Below are 15,111 nucleotides of genomic sequence, written 5' to 3'. Positions count from 1 at the left end.
TCTCAGTTACCCAGCCCTAGAGTTTGTGAAAAGAGCCTCGCTTTCACAATGGCTGATGATTCAAGCTCTCAAGTTGCTCAGTAGAAAAGATTTCGCAATCAACTCTGGAAAGAGTATTGCCTATGAAACCCTGGGCTAGGCTGCCTCTAATTAGAATCAACTTGATGACACACAGCAAGGTTTGTGAAGTGCCCTAAGCCACCAGGACATTTATTGTGACACTGGGGCATTTATTGTGACTAACGCAGATCTCTTGTGCTTCTATTTTTTTCCAAGAGTTCATTGGTTTACAACAGGAGAAGGGAGCAAAGAGTCCGCCCCCCCAGCCCCCATAGGACCTTTCACAGAGTCAGGCGATATTTTTGGTTGTCATATGTTGGGGAGAGAAGATCCTATTGGCATCTAGTGGGTTGAGGCAAGGGATACTGTGACATGTTCTAAAACACAGAGGATACTCCCTAGAACAAAGGCTGAATCAGCCTCAAATGCCAATCCAGTAAACAAATAACCAGTGGTGGGGAATTGTGTTCTAAGGTAAGAGCCCTAAAATCTCAAACCCATTGCACCTAGTCAAGTCCAATGCAGAACTCAAACTACTGTCAAGTCCAAAAGGACTCATAACAAGCCTATGTAAGGTTTCTGGAACTACCAAGTCTTTATCCAGCACACACACACACAACAATTCACTTTTCTCCCTTGGAGAGCTGGTGAGTTCAAACGTCATACCTATCATTTGCACCCACTATGCGCCAGTGCTCATGAGCTCTAAAGGAGACTTTGTTTGGTCCATTTCCAGCGACTTCAGGGATGGGGCCCAGTGCTCCATACAAAGCTAGTCTGACATGTATCCATACAGTGTTTTCAACAAGCCACACACATGCCATCATTGTCTTTCCTTATCTACCACTTTACTAGCTTGTGCCCCGCTCCCTCCACCCTCTTTAGAGTTTCTGATTCAATAAGTCTTAGGTGGACCTGGAGGAGTGGCGTGGTTATGACCAGGACACTGGTCTTCGGACTATACTTTGAGAATCCCTGCTTTGGGAAAACTCCTCGCCAGAGAAGTGCACCCTATACTTGGTAAATAATAATATAAATAGCCATTGATCACACACACACAAAAACAACTTGTGGTTTTCTACAAGCCTTCCTCAACCAACCTCAAGTGGAATGGTGGAAATGATACCCCACCCTGTGCCCATAATTAATGGCGGACTCCATTTTCAAGGGTTGGTACTCATTACACCCAGTGCCCTAGGGAACATGATTAGTTATTGGAACTGTATCATTACTAGCATAACCTTCTTGAAGATCGATGTGATTGTGTACAAATATTTCATCTGTGATATGTTAAGCACAGTGTCCTAAGATGTAGCATTCTACTTGTCACAGTTGTAACATACCTAAAATGCTGTCAAAACCAACATTGATTATAGGTCTTGGATGATTTGATGCTTCTATTTAATAATTGCTATGTAATTTTACCATTTCTCCAAGTTTTTCATTAATCTTTTCTTTTGTTTGTGTTCCTTGTCTCTGTCATTTTATGAATCCATCTCCACCTCCTAATTTTCTCTCTCTGACAGGCTCTCACCGGCATGTCTTTAATCATTGCTAGAGTTCTTCAGTGGGCTGACCCTGTTTTTGCATCTTAAATTTTTTAAACTTTTACTTGAAAATAAATGCTAAAAAATAAATGCTATCCTTAAGATTATTTTATGTATAATATTAAGTTCAAAACCATTGAGATGCTTTATGCTAAATGTTATAGCTGTGGTCAGCTGAATTTCAAAAATAATTAAATAAAACACATTAAAAATGCATACATTTCTTAAAATAAGCAGCCTTGCCACACCTGCTATTTTGTTAGTGTCAGAAATTGTAACTCTGTTTTTGCTGCTAGTTGCCATCAAATTAGTTCTGACTTGATGGTGACCCCTTGACCCAGACCCCTCAGGAATGAAGGTCTGAGCCCTGTCTAACACACCCCTGTATAACAGAATGAAACATGGTCCAGTGCTGTGCCATCTCCCCAGTCATTAGGCTGTTTGTATCCATGCTTGGGGGTCATTGTGCATCTGAGTGGTTTCCTCCATTGTTGCTGCCCCCCTACTGTACCAGCCATGATCTCTCTAGTTCTCATTCTTTCCCAATGACATGTCCAAATTAAGTGAGCCAAGGTATCTCCAGCCCCACATCGTAAGAGCATTGTGATTATATGAGAGGGTACCCCCGCTAAAAAACTGGAACATTTTTTCCAAGTTATGTATTTAAACTTTTTTATGAAACAACCTTATCCCCTTCAAAGTACTCCCCATAATGCTTAATACATTTGTCAAATCTGCAATTCCATTCTTGGAAATATTTTTGAAACTCATCTGTTTGGATGGCTGACAGCACCTCCCTCGTTTTTTTCCTTCACCTCTTCTGTGTTGTCAAATCGCTGTCCTTCCATGTCCCTCTTCTTCTGAGTCACACAGAGGGAGGTCAGGTGAGGAAGGTTCCTGGGGCAAGAGAGGCATGCTGTTTTTGCCAAAAACTGGTGCACTGAGATGACGGTGAGCAGGTGCATTGCTGTGGTGATAACACACAAACCTGACTGCCACAAATCAGACCCCTTTCTTTTTCACACTGTAACACGGCCTTTCCATAACCTCTAAATCAATAGTTCTCAACCTTCCTAATGCCGCGACCCTTTAATACAGTTCCTCATGTTGTGGTGACCCCCGACCATAAAATCATTTCGTTGCTATTTCATAACTGTCATTTTCCTATGTAAATATCTGATGTGCAGGATGTATTTTCATTGTTGCGAATTGAACATCATTAAAGCATAGTGATTCGTCACAAAAGCAATATGTAATTCTATATTGTGAAATATTTATTTCAAGTGGCACATAAATGAAATGTTGTCTTGAAGCATGGGTAACAGTCTTCACGCCAGGCACTCGTATGTGGGCACATCTGCATGTGAACGGACCCGCCTGGAGATGGATAGAGGAGCGGTGTCTCGGTTCCTAAGATCATCGGAAATATTCTTCGACGACCCCTGTGAAAGGTTGAGAACCACAGGTTGAGAACCGACACTCTAAATAGAAAGCTTGATGAACAGTCTGACCTAGAGGAATGAAGTCCAAATACATTACAAGGCCACATTTTTGTCCATTCCGAACATAGACTGATGTCCAGAAGGAGGTTTGTCATCAAACGACATGTCACCTTTTTTGAAATGAGAAAACCACTCATACACTTGAGTTTTTCCCACAGCACTGTCCTTGTAAGCTGTGTTCAACATCACAACAGTTTCTGTGGCATTTTTTCCTGGGCAGGAAACAATATTTCACAGTCTCCTGCTGTTCTCTTAGATCAGCCATTACAAAAGAAATGCAGTTCGCGTGAAACTGCTTTTACAAAAAAATTCACTGTGACCAGAGAGCACCTTCCCACGTGACACCACTGGGTGCACTAACTCAAGTTGCTGGTTTGCTCGTCTAACTGGGAAACAAGCTCTGTTCCACCTAACACGATTCCAGTTTGGGGGAGGCACCCCCAGGTATTTCTTCTAAGACTTACTCATGAACTATGCGGGATGTATGGTTTCCAAAGTGCCAGGAGATAATCTAGTGTGTCCAGTGGTGAGGCCACGCTTCCTTATTGCATATTTGGATAAGTTCTCAAATACAAACAACAGTGCCTACTAAAACAAAAAACAATCATGTCCTCCCACATCTACCGTCAAGAATTCATTCCCAAAGTGCTTCACCCAAGAACATAGTGAAAGATGAAGAAACTGAGATCATTTGCGGGAAACATTTCTTTTGGGAACCTGAGTTACTAGGTGACACTTAAGGTCACATAGAATTTTTTTGATCATTACTAAAACAAAGATAGAATGTAAAGTAAGAAAAATGGTAATGGTGTGTTGCATCTAAAATTATTCAGACTCGTGACAAGGACAGTGAGGACGTCACAGGACCAGGTGAAGAAGGTACCTGTGTGGGCAGGGTTTTGTTGTCTTGTACATAAAATCACTGTGAATCATCACTGGCTAGGCAACACCTAGCAGTATCCGGCAACACTCATAGAGACTGATAGGTAGAATAATGTACCCTGACTGGTATCCCTTTTCTGGGCGCCCTCAGAAATTTTGGGCAGCCATAGGAGAAAGGTGGGAAAGAACAGGGTTCCCAGGGATTATGGTTGCAAAGTTAGCTTTATTGTATTTGTTTGTTTGTTTACCTTCCAAACGTTCTGTCTTCCTTACAGTCACACACAGGTTGGTTTTATCAGGCTGATTTGAAGCACCAGCTGCCACACTTTAACACCTCTCCCTCTCACGCACCCTTTAACTTTTGGCCCATAACTAACTGAGTAGGATTTGTCCAGGTAAATAATTTCCTGATGGTGGACTCTGCCTTGGGAAACCCCCCCACCCCAGATTCATAACCTCTGTCGCCAGGTGCCCCTCTCACCCAATCTTCAACACGTGCATATTCCAGCCGCAAATCCAACAAACGCGCCTGCATACATCCGAACCCCAGTTGTGAACCAGTTTGAAGTTGCTCGTGTTTTTCTTTCAGTAAGGTTCTCCACACACACCCCTGAAATCAGCTGGTACAAAATACACTCATAGCGAGAGCAGTGTCATTTAACGCCATGTTTCCAAAGTAGCCCAAACTCAGTCTTGAATCACAGGGGATGTGTTCTCTTCTCTCTCATGACAACAGCTACACTTACAAAGAATCTTTTACACCTTGGCATCATCACTAACTTCAAGTTGTTGGAGAGGAATCCTGAAAGTGATCCCCCATTACAGTGGCTAGAATTTGAAGTCATCCAGGAGGTATAAAGCCCCCCATTGCAGGTGGAACCCATGGGTATCAGAGTAGAAGTGGGCATGGATTATTGCTGTTACAGAGCGTGGAGTAGAAATCAACTCACGGAGACCCCGTGTCCAACAGAAGGAAACACTCCCAAGTCCTGTACAATCCTCACAATTGTTCTTGTTGGAACCCATTGCTACAGCCTCTACTGACCCAACGTGTCCAAGTTCTTCATCCTTTTCACTGCCCCTCCATTTTACCAAGCATGCCGTCCTTTTCCAGGGACTGGTTTGTGTCGGGGTTGTATCCTCTCACCCTAGGTGTTCAATCTGTGTGCTGAGCAAATAATCCGAGTCGCTGGATTATGTGGAGAACAGTGCAGCAGCAGGATTGTAGGGTGGCTTTGTAACAACCTACCGATGCAGATGACTCAACCTGGCTGGCTGAAAGTGAGGAGGGCTTTGATAAGACCATGTTTAAAAAAAGAAAAAAGGATGGAAACATCATGAAGCCAAAGGCACTGCATGTTATCTGTTGTTATTGGCCACTGAGTTGATTCTGACTCAACGTCAGAATCATAGGGCCTCTTTTGCCCTAGTGAGAGAAAATTATGTTTTTTCTGATATGGTTATTCTTATTGGCATTATGTAACTGTTAACAAGAAAGTCTGTTTGATTGATGGCTTTGGGTTTGGAACGATTTCCTTTTGCAACTGTGCCACATGTGCATATTGACCATGACCACGAGGCTACATATTCCACAAACTGTGGTTTTGAAGTCACGGATGTGTTTGAGCCCTGGTGACATCAATGAGTTGTCATTGAAGTTTAAAATTTGATGGATATTGGTTTGTTTGTCTTTAATGTCAGCTGGGCAAAAACCATTGAGTGTGTGCCGTTCATAAATCAGGAAGAGGCTGTTTATCACTGTGGTTTGAAATTTCTGGTCTTGCAAAGTAACAACAGCTCCTCTTCAGCCAAAGTATTGGATAAAGGTCGGATATTCCAGCAGACCCCTTGGGAAACGCACGAAAGCAATTTCCTACTGAATGTTTCTAAAATATTATTCGTTATCGTTTGGGTAACTGCAGTGATTGAATTCCCTAAACCATTTATTTTGTACTGTTACATTTTGACATTATAGGTGAGGTCAAAATGACACACGAGTAATGAAAGGCCAGTGGCAGTAGGTTCTGTGTATTTATCTTTTAACTGTAAACACTTCAAATACTACAATTGCATGGAGTAGAGCTGGTTCAAACTCTATCTTTGCTTATTTCTTTCTCTGTGTGCTGGTTCATTTGATCTCCTTTGATTTACAAAGGTTCACTTAAGTGACCTTCCTAGGTTAAAAGAAAATGTAGAGTAACTATCCACCGATTTCCATTGGAGAAGAATATACGGCCCTTTGTTTTGTTTCAGTCGCTCAGTAAATCTGTCAGCAGAGATTCCCCTTGGGATGAAGGTGTCCCAGTATTCAGAAGAATCCCAGCCCCTGAGCCCTCGTCTCTGTTGTCAAAGTGAAAAAATTATGAAAAAGAAAGTAAACATGCGAGGTGTTTGTGGGGACAGGTGATGCAGGATCAGCATTTCCTTGCGCTTTCACTCAGATGGATTCCAACTCAACCACACAGGACAGAGCAGAACTCGGAGTTCCCTCCGCTGTGATCTTTCCGGGAGAAGAATGCCAGGGCTCCCTCTAGCCCCACCAGGAGCTGCTCTGGGGTCCCCAGCCACAGAGGCTAGAGTTGCCATTGCTTGCAGAGCCTTGGAGCCAGTCGTGCAGAACAGAACAAAGCACTCCCTGGAGCGTCTTCCTCTTTCCTCGCCCTCGGATAGCAAGTTTTCCTCCCAAGGAAAGGTTGGTGTGTTCAAGCCACTAGCCCATTTGTTGGCAGCTGAGCACGTCAGCCATTGTGCCCCCCAAAGATCCTGAAGAACAGGCCCCAAAGCAAACCCACGGCTAGGGAGTTGATCCTGACTGGGGTCGGGTGACCCTCTTGGATAGATCCTTAGGGTTTCTGAGACTGTAATCTCGACGGGACCGGACCTCCTCTTTCTCGGGGAGTCTCTGGTGAGTTGGGTTGCAGTCAGCAGCCCTACAGCCATCTCAGCACCCCCAGGCTCCTTACTCTTCACCTGACATCATTGTCCTTCTTAGTCTACTTCTAAAGCATTATGGTATTGTCATATTACCGTCATTTCCCAAAAATCTGCTGTTTTTGTCTCCTTTTATGCCATTTCTATTAAAAAAAAGTCACTTTGGTGTAAAGAAAGAATTTAATAAAGTGTAAATACAAAGATAAGTCCAAAACATTCATTCAAAATCATACAATTTTTATTAAACCAGAGTCTCCACATTTGAAGCTATTATATCTCGATGTCTATACACTTGTGAATGCCGTGTTTCCACTTCTCTAATGCTTCCTCAAAGAACCCACATATCCGTTCCGATAAACGTTTAATTGCTTGCAGTGCTTTTGCTTGTACTATAAGTAAAATCCAGTCACCAGCCGATGAACTAGAAAACTCTGGAGTCAGGGGAGAATACGGCAAAGCAAAAATAGCTGGCCCAACTGCTTTGCTTCTCTGAACAAGGCTGCAAAAGGCCAGAGTAAATGAATTGGGTTAAGACCTGAGTTGCCAGAAACACAGACCCAGTCCATAGAAACACACACACACACACACACACTTCTCAAAAGCATCAAGCATTCTATCTCTAGGGTTTCTTTTCATACATCGTGATAATGAAATGGCTCCACAGACATGACAAATCTTAATTCTGCCTCGTGTCTGCAGCCTCTGTTTTATGACTCAGACTTTCTGTTCTTGTCAGGGGGTGTGAAAGAAGAGGAGTGAGTCTTAGTTTATTTTGTTTCTCATTAAACCTATTTTTCAGGGAAGGCTACTATGAAGGTTGAGTCTCAGTGTTAGCGGGTGGAAGATGTACATTTATTGCCTTTATTATATTAAATTTCCTCTCTAGGGACAAGTTATTAATGCATTTCTTATTTTTTATAGGTCCGTTTTCAAATCCACCTGCATCATTCAGTGTCTCCAGTTGCTGTTAGGGATAATTTGGGCAAATCCATTGTGAACATCCATGAACGAGGGGATAAAGAAACTGCACTAAGTCCCTTAAGAGTCCTACAGCCCAATATAACTTTCTTGTGTTATCCGTTTTACATGTTCAACTTGGAATACCTCTTCTAGCTCCTCTGTCTCACCTCACTCCCACCCCCATTTGGAAGATGAAAATACGTGAATGCTATCTTCGCTACTTAGACTTAGAGAGCCACAGTTTTGAAAGTCCCTCCGTATCATTCATCTAAGCTGTGACATCATTTAACGGTAGTGACTCATATTTGCGCAGGACTCACAGTATCCTTGCTATCTGAGTGTATTGTACAGTTTACTTAGACCGATGTAGGAGGGAACTCCATCATTCCTATAACACAGTGGAGTGAAATGAAGCTCCACAGAAGCAGTGTGAGGTCAAAAGCGAGAGGCCTGGTTCTCACATCTCCAAAATAGCATGTTGCTTTCTCTATGCTACTTTACGCTTTCAAACCTTCAAGGGACTCCGCCACTTCCATTTCTAGAGTACGTAGCTTTTATGGGTTTCTCATGGAGCATAATTGAAATAGCAATAAGCAAAACTTTAGAAAACTCTAGGTATCTCTGGAAACAAACACCCATGTAAATCATTATGACAATTATACAGAAGCCCTTATATAAAATATTACATACAGTTGACAGATAAAACTCAAGTATCAATTAATGTTCCTTGCAGGGAAAAATTAGTAACCCTAGAAGTTTTTCTTAAAATCTACAATTTGGGCCTGCTAATTTTGTGTGAAGAATAAAACAATCTTACTTTTATTCATGGTATTAGTGCCCAAGAATAATTGATAATTTTGTTGGTAATACTATGTCTCTTAACAGGACTATCAGTTTAAAAAATCAGGACTATACATTAAACTGCTCTAGTATTCTTGATATGTACATTTTGTTGTTATTATTGTTGGGTACTGTCCAATCAATTAGAATAACGGTGACTATGCATAATAGAATGAAACACTGACTGGTCCTTTGTCTTCGACATAATTGTTGTTATTTCTCAGCCCATTGCTGTAGCCACTGTGCCAATCCATCTCCCTGATGGCCTTTGATATTTACATAGACGAGGCTTCTTCTAGAACAGTCACTAATAAAACTTATGTTGGCAAGTCTGATTGTGGTAGTTACATAATCTGATGTCAATTTGGGACTTCAGAGGATTAAGGGTGAAGAGGTGAAGTCTAGTCTGTCAATCAGATCATAGCCAATGAGGCCTTTGTGTGGGCGTGGCCTTCTCCTGAGAATTCTGGGAACTCCAGGATTTCCTCCTCAGTAGCAGGAAACGATCTCTCTCTCTACTCACTCCCTTGGAGATGCTCTACTGACAACACTGATAGACCCTGTGCCCTAGGAACTAGAGAAGCCACATGGAGACCCCTGCCAGTGCTGAGATGCTTACAATGCCACTGGGTCCAAAGAGTTTCCACCCACTGAACTGTGATCGTCCTGCATTCAGTGTCATTGCATGTGTTTCATGAGTCTGAAGAGGACTTTATAGATAGGTATCAGACATATGGGTTAATATCGGACTTAGGGCCTAGACTGGACTGAATTGGGATGCTTTCTTAATGTACAATTGCCCTTTATATTAAACTCTCTCTTATACACATATGAGTTTCTATGAATTTGTTTCTCTAGTCTACCTGGACTAACACATTGATTGTAATAATAAACATTTACTGATCAAGCCTAGTACTTAACTTATCAAAATCATGATGACAATAAATCTCTGTTGTGCGTGTAAACCAGTGAGCACTAGAAAATATAGTAAGAGACATCTGGGGGATCTTTCTCTTATTCTTTAACATAGCATCCCCTTTATTTATTTATTTTTCTAGAAAACAATTCCTAGTTTTTAACTTACAGTTTACAATTGATATATATTTATTTGATTTTGTACATAGTATATGTATCATATAATATAATTACATGATATTATATGTAATATTATATGTAATTATAATATAATTATATGATAATATATGTAATAATATAGTGTTTTATAGTATACACTATAACTACATTTCATATATTATATTATACATGTACTGTAACAAATATCATTCCCATTGAGTCAGTTCCAACTCATAACAATCCCATAGAATGGGCTGTTACTGCCCCGTTGATTTCCAAGACTGTAACTCTTTAACGGAATAGAAAGTCTCCTCTTTCTCCTAAGGAGCAGCTGGTGGTTTTGAATTTATGACCTTGTGGTTAACAGACCAACCCATAACCACTATGCAACCAGGGATCTGCTTTCCAAAAGAAATACAAAGGGGTACAGCGTGTTGAGCCTATTTATTGCTACTTCCTTTTCTCTCGTGGTCTGTGAAGATGTACGGACACTAGTAAAATGAATCTGAGTCCTAGAACGATCAAGTATGATCCCCCAGATAACTTTATAACAATTGGAGTGTTTCCATTGAAAGGATCCGAAATCAACCCTGGCTAAGCAAAAGAGGTTTGTGACAGAGATGACAGAGAGTGCACCAAAGCTAGAGGAAAGCCGGAGAGCCAGCCGAGGGCTAGGATGGGGCAGGAATGAAGAGCCGAGAGTTCCTTTAAGCTTCTTTTCAGGTTGCTGGAGTAAAGAAGGAAATGCAAACGCCCTGGCTGTTGTGTCCTCAAGTCACGTCACTGAGTGTTCAGTGTCCTCCGAAAGCGCTCTCAAATAGCTGAGCGTGAGCCACCTCTTAGATTGAAAATGGAAAGAATATGTAGTATCAACCACACAGGACTGAGGGATGGAGAGAGTCTCAAATGAAAACGAGAACTGAGCCCTGGTGATGTAGAGGGTAGGCACTGGCCTGCGGTCTGCATGGTTGTCAGTTGGAAACCATCGGCAGCTCTAAGAAAGAAAGGTTGGACTTTCTACTCCTGGAAACAGTTAGTCTCAGAAATCTACAGGGGTCACGATGAGTCAGCATTGACTCACTGGCGGTGAGTTTGAGTTTGTTTTGGTTTTGTTTGTTTGTTTGTTTGTTTTTGGGGGGGGGTAATTGGGTTATGTCCTCCTGGTGGCCAAAATGCCTCATTTTCATTCTTTACGCCATTGTTTTGCTATCCCAACAGTTGACGTTTAAATGATGGATGAACATAAACAGAGTTTGTTCTTTCCATGCATATACCTTCCTCTAAAACATCCCCAAATAGCAAATACAACTCATTGACCAAATATACGTTCCCTGCCTCTTCAAAAGGAGAACATCTAAACTCCCATCTGCTTCCTGTACTTGGGTCCAAACCCAACATCTCTTGTTAGACATAATTTCTCCTCTAGTTTCATCATGATTTTACTAATCTATGCTGTAATTTATGAATTAAAACTGTAAGTTTAATAACAACCTTTATAAAATTATTAAAAAGAGGGAAAATCATTCAAAGATGTATTTAAAAATAAAGATAATTAGGGAATAGAAGCTACTCTTTGCATTCACTCATTTTAGGAATGAAATTAGCTCTCATTTTAGGAATACTTTAAGGAAACAAGTCCCCTGAAATTTATTGATTTTCAACAGTTTTCCAGTATTAAAAAAAATTAAGAGTTGCTTTCTTTTTTTAATCAGGACTAGAAGCAAAGTGTCAATCTCCTTTATGGGAAGTCCCATCTCTCTGGATTCAAGTTCATAAAAATGTCCATCAGGTCTTGGTGATGCATTCTGGGCTGGAGACACTGTGATTATGAAGGAGATATTTTATTACTTAAAACTCCACAGTGTCCCCAAGATTCTAAAGATCTTTCTGTTTTTACAAATGGTGATTTATTTCAGTCAACGGGTGTCTATTAATCACTAAGTACGGTCATGCACTGTGCTGATAATTAAAGGATATAACAACATCTTCTTGTCTAGAGGAGAAAACAGATGTGTAAAAAATAAATGATGTTGGTATGTTAGGTTCAGGTGAGGGACACCATGAGGAAGCAGGTGAGAGGTGGGAACATGGTGAGGGCCAGGCGTAGAAGAGGCTTCACAAATTCATTGAAAATGTCAGGATTTGCTATGGGTCACTGTCAAGAGACGACTCGGTGAGGGCCCCAAAGTGATCCAAGATTGTGTCCTGAATACACACACAAAATGTCATATGCACAAAATATTTTTAAAGCTATTGGTAAATTACCAAAGAAATCCAATTCATATCCATACTGAGGGCAGAGGGCATCACTCATCTTAGAAGAAACCATTCGTTGTAACTGGTTCCATGCCTTGCCATTTACGTGATGAATTTCATCAAGATGGACACAAATATCACTTACTCACATTGCATCCAAGGAGGAAAAAGCCATGTGGGAGAAAAAGGAAGGGACAACCGTTAAGGAAAAGGGAAGATCTAATTTTTGACTAGGCACAGAATCAAGGGTGAGTAACTACAATCTGAAACTCAGAGGGATCGCACAAGGATTGCACTCGCAGGACAACTGCTTAATAGGTTCAATCCAGTAGGCACTCTGGGAATGGAACAAGGTTTGTGAATGTTTAGCTATTTGATTAAAAACTTGTATTGACTCATTACCATGGTTTACTCAATGTTATTTTAAAACAAGTCAACACAGGGCTCATACGTGGTCTGGAAAGGGGGTATGGGGGCAGGGGATAGGGATAAGAGAGATGATCTAGATTCTAAGGAATGCAACTGTTTCTCTGCAGAAGAACAGTTTCTTGCCTTTCCTATGTCCAAAAGAGAAAACTCTTCTGCTGCTTTGATACTCACAAGGTGCACAGCCTTGTTGGGCTTTGAGCTATCTTTGTCAGACACTTGGGTTTTCTCTTTGACTTTTCGCTCCAGCATTGGATTCGTGCACACCCACGTGATCCAGGCTACCCAACTTCTTTGCTCACTGACAAATGAACACAGGACGAAAGAGAAGCCTCAGAGCCAGGACTAGAAATGCCTTTCCTGCGGATTCTTATGCTCACCTTCCTTCTACCCTAGCTCTCTCTGTCCTCACTCATACACAAAATCCCCAAGAGGCCATGTCTGGTACCAGTTGAAGCAATGTGGCAAAATAAATAAAAATTAAAACATGTAACTAGGCTTTTACTCATAATCTCACCTTGGAAAAAAGCAAGTTCATTTCGCAGATGGACTTGTAAGGTCATAAAAACAAGCTAAGACCAACCTCAGCATTTCAAATGAAGACATTTAAAACAGACTCAGATACAACATCCCATGCCTAGACGATCGATGATCTCTTCCACAGCTGGCCCTTGATTTCATTGTGGCCGCTCATTCTGAACTGGTCCATAGTCTCTTCTCACAGATGTGTTAACTTGGTTCCTGGTATTCCACCTGGCGAGGTCCTCAAGTAGTTTCCATTTAGGGTGGTTGAAAGGGGCTATTTGCAAAGAAGAAATCATTGGCCTTGCAAAATTCTTTCAATCTATTTCCAGCTTAGTTTCTGTTGCTAAGGCCAGAGTTTTCACCTAGTGTTCTTTCCTCTTTGTTTCCAGCCGTCCCATTCCAATCACTAATAATTAGCAATGCATTTTGATTGCGTGTGTGATAAATTTCAGAATGATTCAATTTCTTCATTAATCGCTTTAGTGGTTGGTGCATACATTTGAATAATTTGGATTTCTTTATAAATGTATAAAGATTTTCTTACCACAAATAGCATTTTACTTCAAGATCGATCGTAAAATGTTCCTTTTGATGATGAATGTAATGCCAATCCTTTTCAATTTGTTATTCCAGATATAGTAAATTACTTATGTGATTCAAAATGACGAATACCTAAGATATCAATTTTAAGGGATGATTTTCCTAGGTTCACGCTTTGTACACTCTACGTTCTAATTATTAGTAAATGTTGGCAGTTTTATCTTCACATTTTGAGCTGTATCCTATCAGTAAATGAAGACCCTATTCTACTTTGAGAAGGCAGCTCTTCCTCAGCCATAATTTAAGAGTCTGCTGCCCAGAGGGGCTCATCTTCTATTCATGAGGTTTTCAAAGGCTAATCCCACAGAAGTGGATGGACCATTCTTTCTTTGTAGGCTGTCCTTAGTCTGGAGGAGCCACTGAAACCTGTTCAGTTTGAGTGACGTTGCTGGTGTTGGAAATGCTGGCGACATAGCTTCTAGCATCATGGCAACATACAATCCAGCACAGTATAGGAAAATGATAGACCCGGCCACTTCACCAGATGGAATACAAAGGAATCAATTGGCTACATCTGTGGGAAGAGACTATGGAGAAGTTCAATAGCAAGAGCCCAGATGAGGCCAGATGTTGACTGTAGAACAGATCATCAATTGCTCACATGTAAGTTCAGGTTAAAAAGAAAATTGACACAAGTCCACAAGAGCCAAAATACAACCTTGAACATATCACATCTGTATTTTGAGAATGTCTTAAAAATAGGTTTCACTCACTGGACACTAACGACAGAAAACATGGTGATCTGTGGCATGAAATCAGGGGCATCATACGTAAATACAGCAAAAGATCATTAAAGAGACAGGAAAGAAAGCAAAGATCAAAGTGGCTATGTCAGAAGAGACTGAAATGTATTCTTGTTGATAGAGTACTAACGAAATGAATCATTTTTATACGACCTTTCCAGTCATGATGTTTTAACTCCGATGAAACAATCGGCAGGTCCACAATCTTGTCAAGGACTGGTTGACTTACTATACAAATAGAACTTGAAAATCTTCTCAGTAGGGGTAAGTCTCTTGCGGTGCGACTGTGGGATGGGTCAGATTTGCCGTCTTCCTGGGTGCGTATTGTGGTCAATGCTATAGGCATTCAGAATTGAGAGTAATCACCATCTTTGTGAAGAGCCTGAAGTGGATGGAGCACGCCCTACGTGCTCAGGGTTTCTGTGCTGAGAAACTTCTAGATGCAGAAAAGAGACCCATCACACTGATGACAGAGACACAGTGGAAGAGTGAGCTCATGAGAGAGATGATGGTGGTAGGCTGATTGACCCAGAACACAGAAAGAGAAACAGCTGCCAGGGGCATGCCAGCTCATGGAGAGAGAGCTAAGTGCCTTCAAAGAACGATAACACTTGCCCGTGCAGGGAAAACCCCTGAGAGTACTGCATGAAATGCACCCACTCTCTTCCCTGGTAGGCAGCCTCACAGGGACTCACAGGGATGCCCAAGTAGCTTGGGAACCTGGTGGCAATAAAGAAAAGTTTGCAGGCCTGGTTAGTGTGACAG

At 41.4% G+C, this 15,111-nt stretch overlaps 1 pseudogene; it reads left to right on the top strand.

Moving 5' to 3' along the window:
• The window catches only part of LOC101641048, a 112,447-nt pseudogene that overhangs the window by 2,501 nt on the left and 94,835 nt on the right, over window positions 1-15,111 (top strand).

This window comes from Echinops telfairi, unplaced genomic scaffold, assembly GCF_000313985.2.
Source record: "Echinops telfairi isolate 266 unplaced genomic scaffold, ASM31398v2 ScPeMD7_22;HRSCAF=79, whole genome shotgun sequence".
Classification (NCBI taxonomy): Eukaryota; Metazoa; Chordata; class Mammalia; order Afrosoricida; family Tenrecidae; genus Echinops; species Echinops telfairi.
This window is presented reverse-complemented; position numbering and strand designations above follow the sequence as displayed.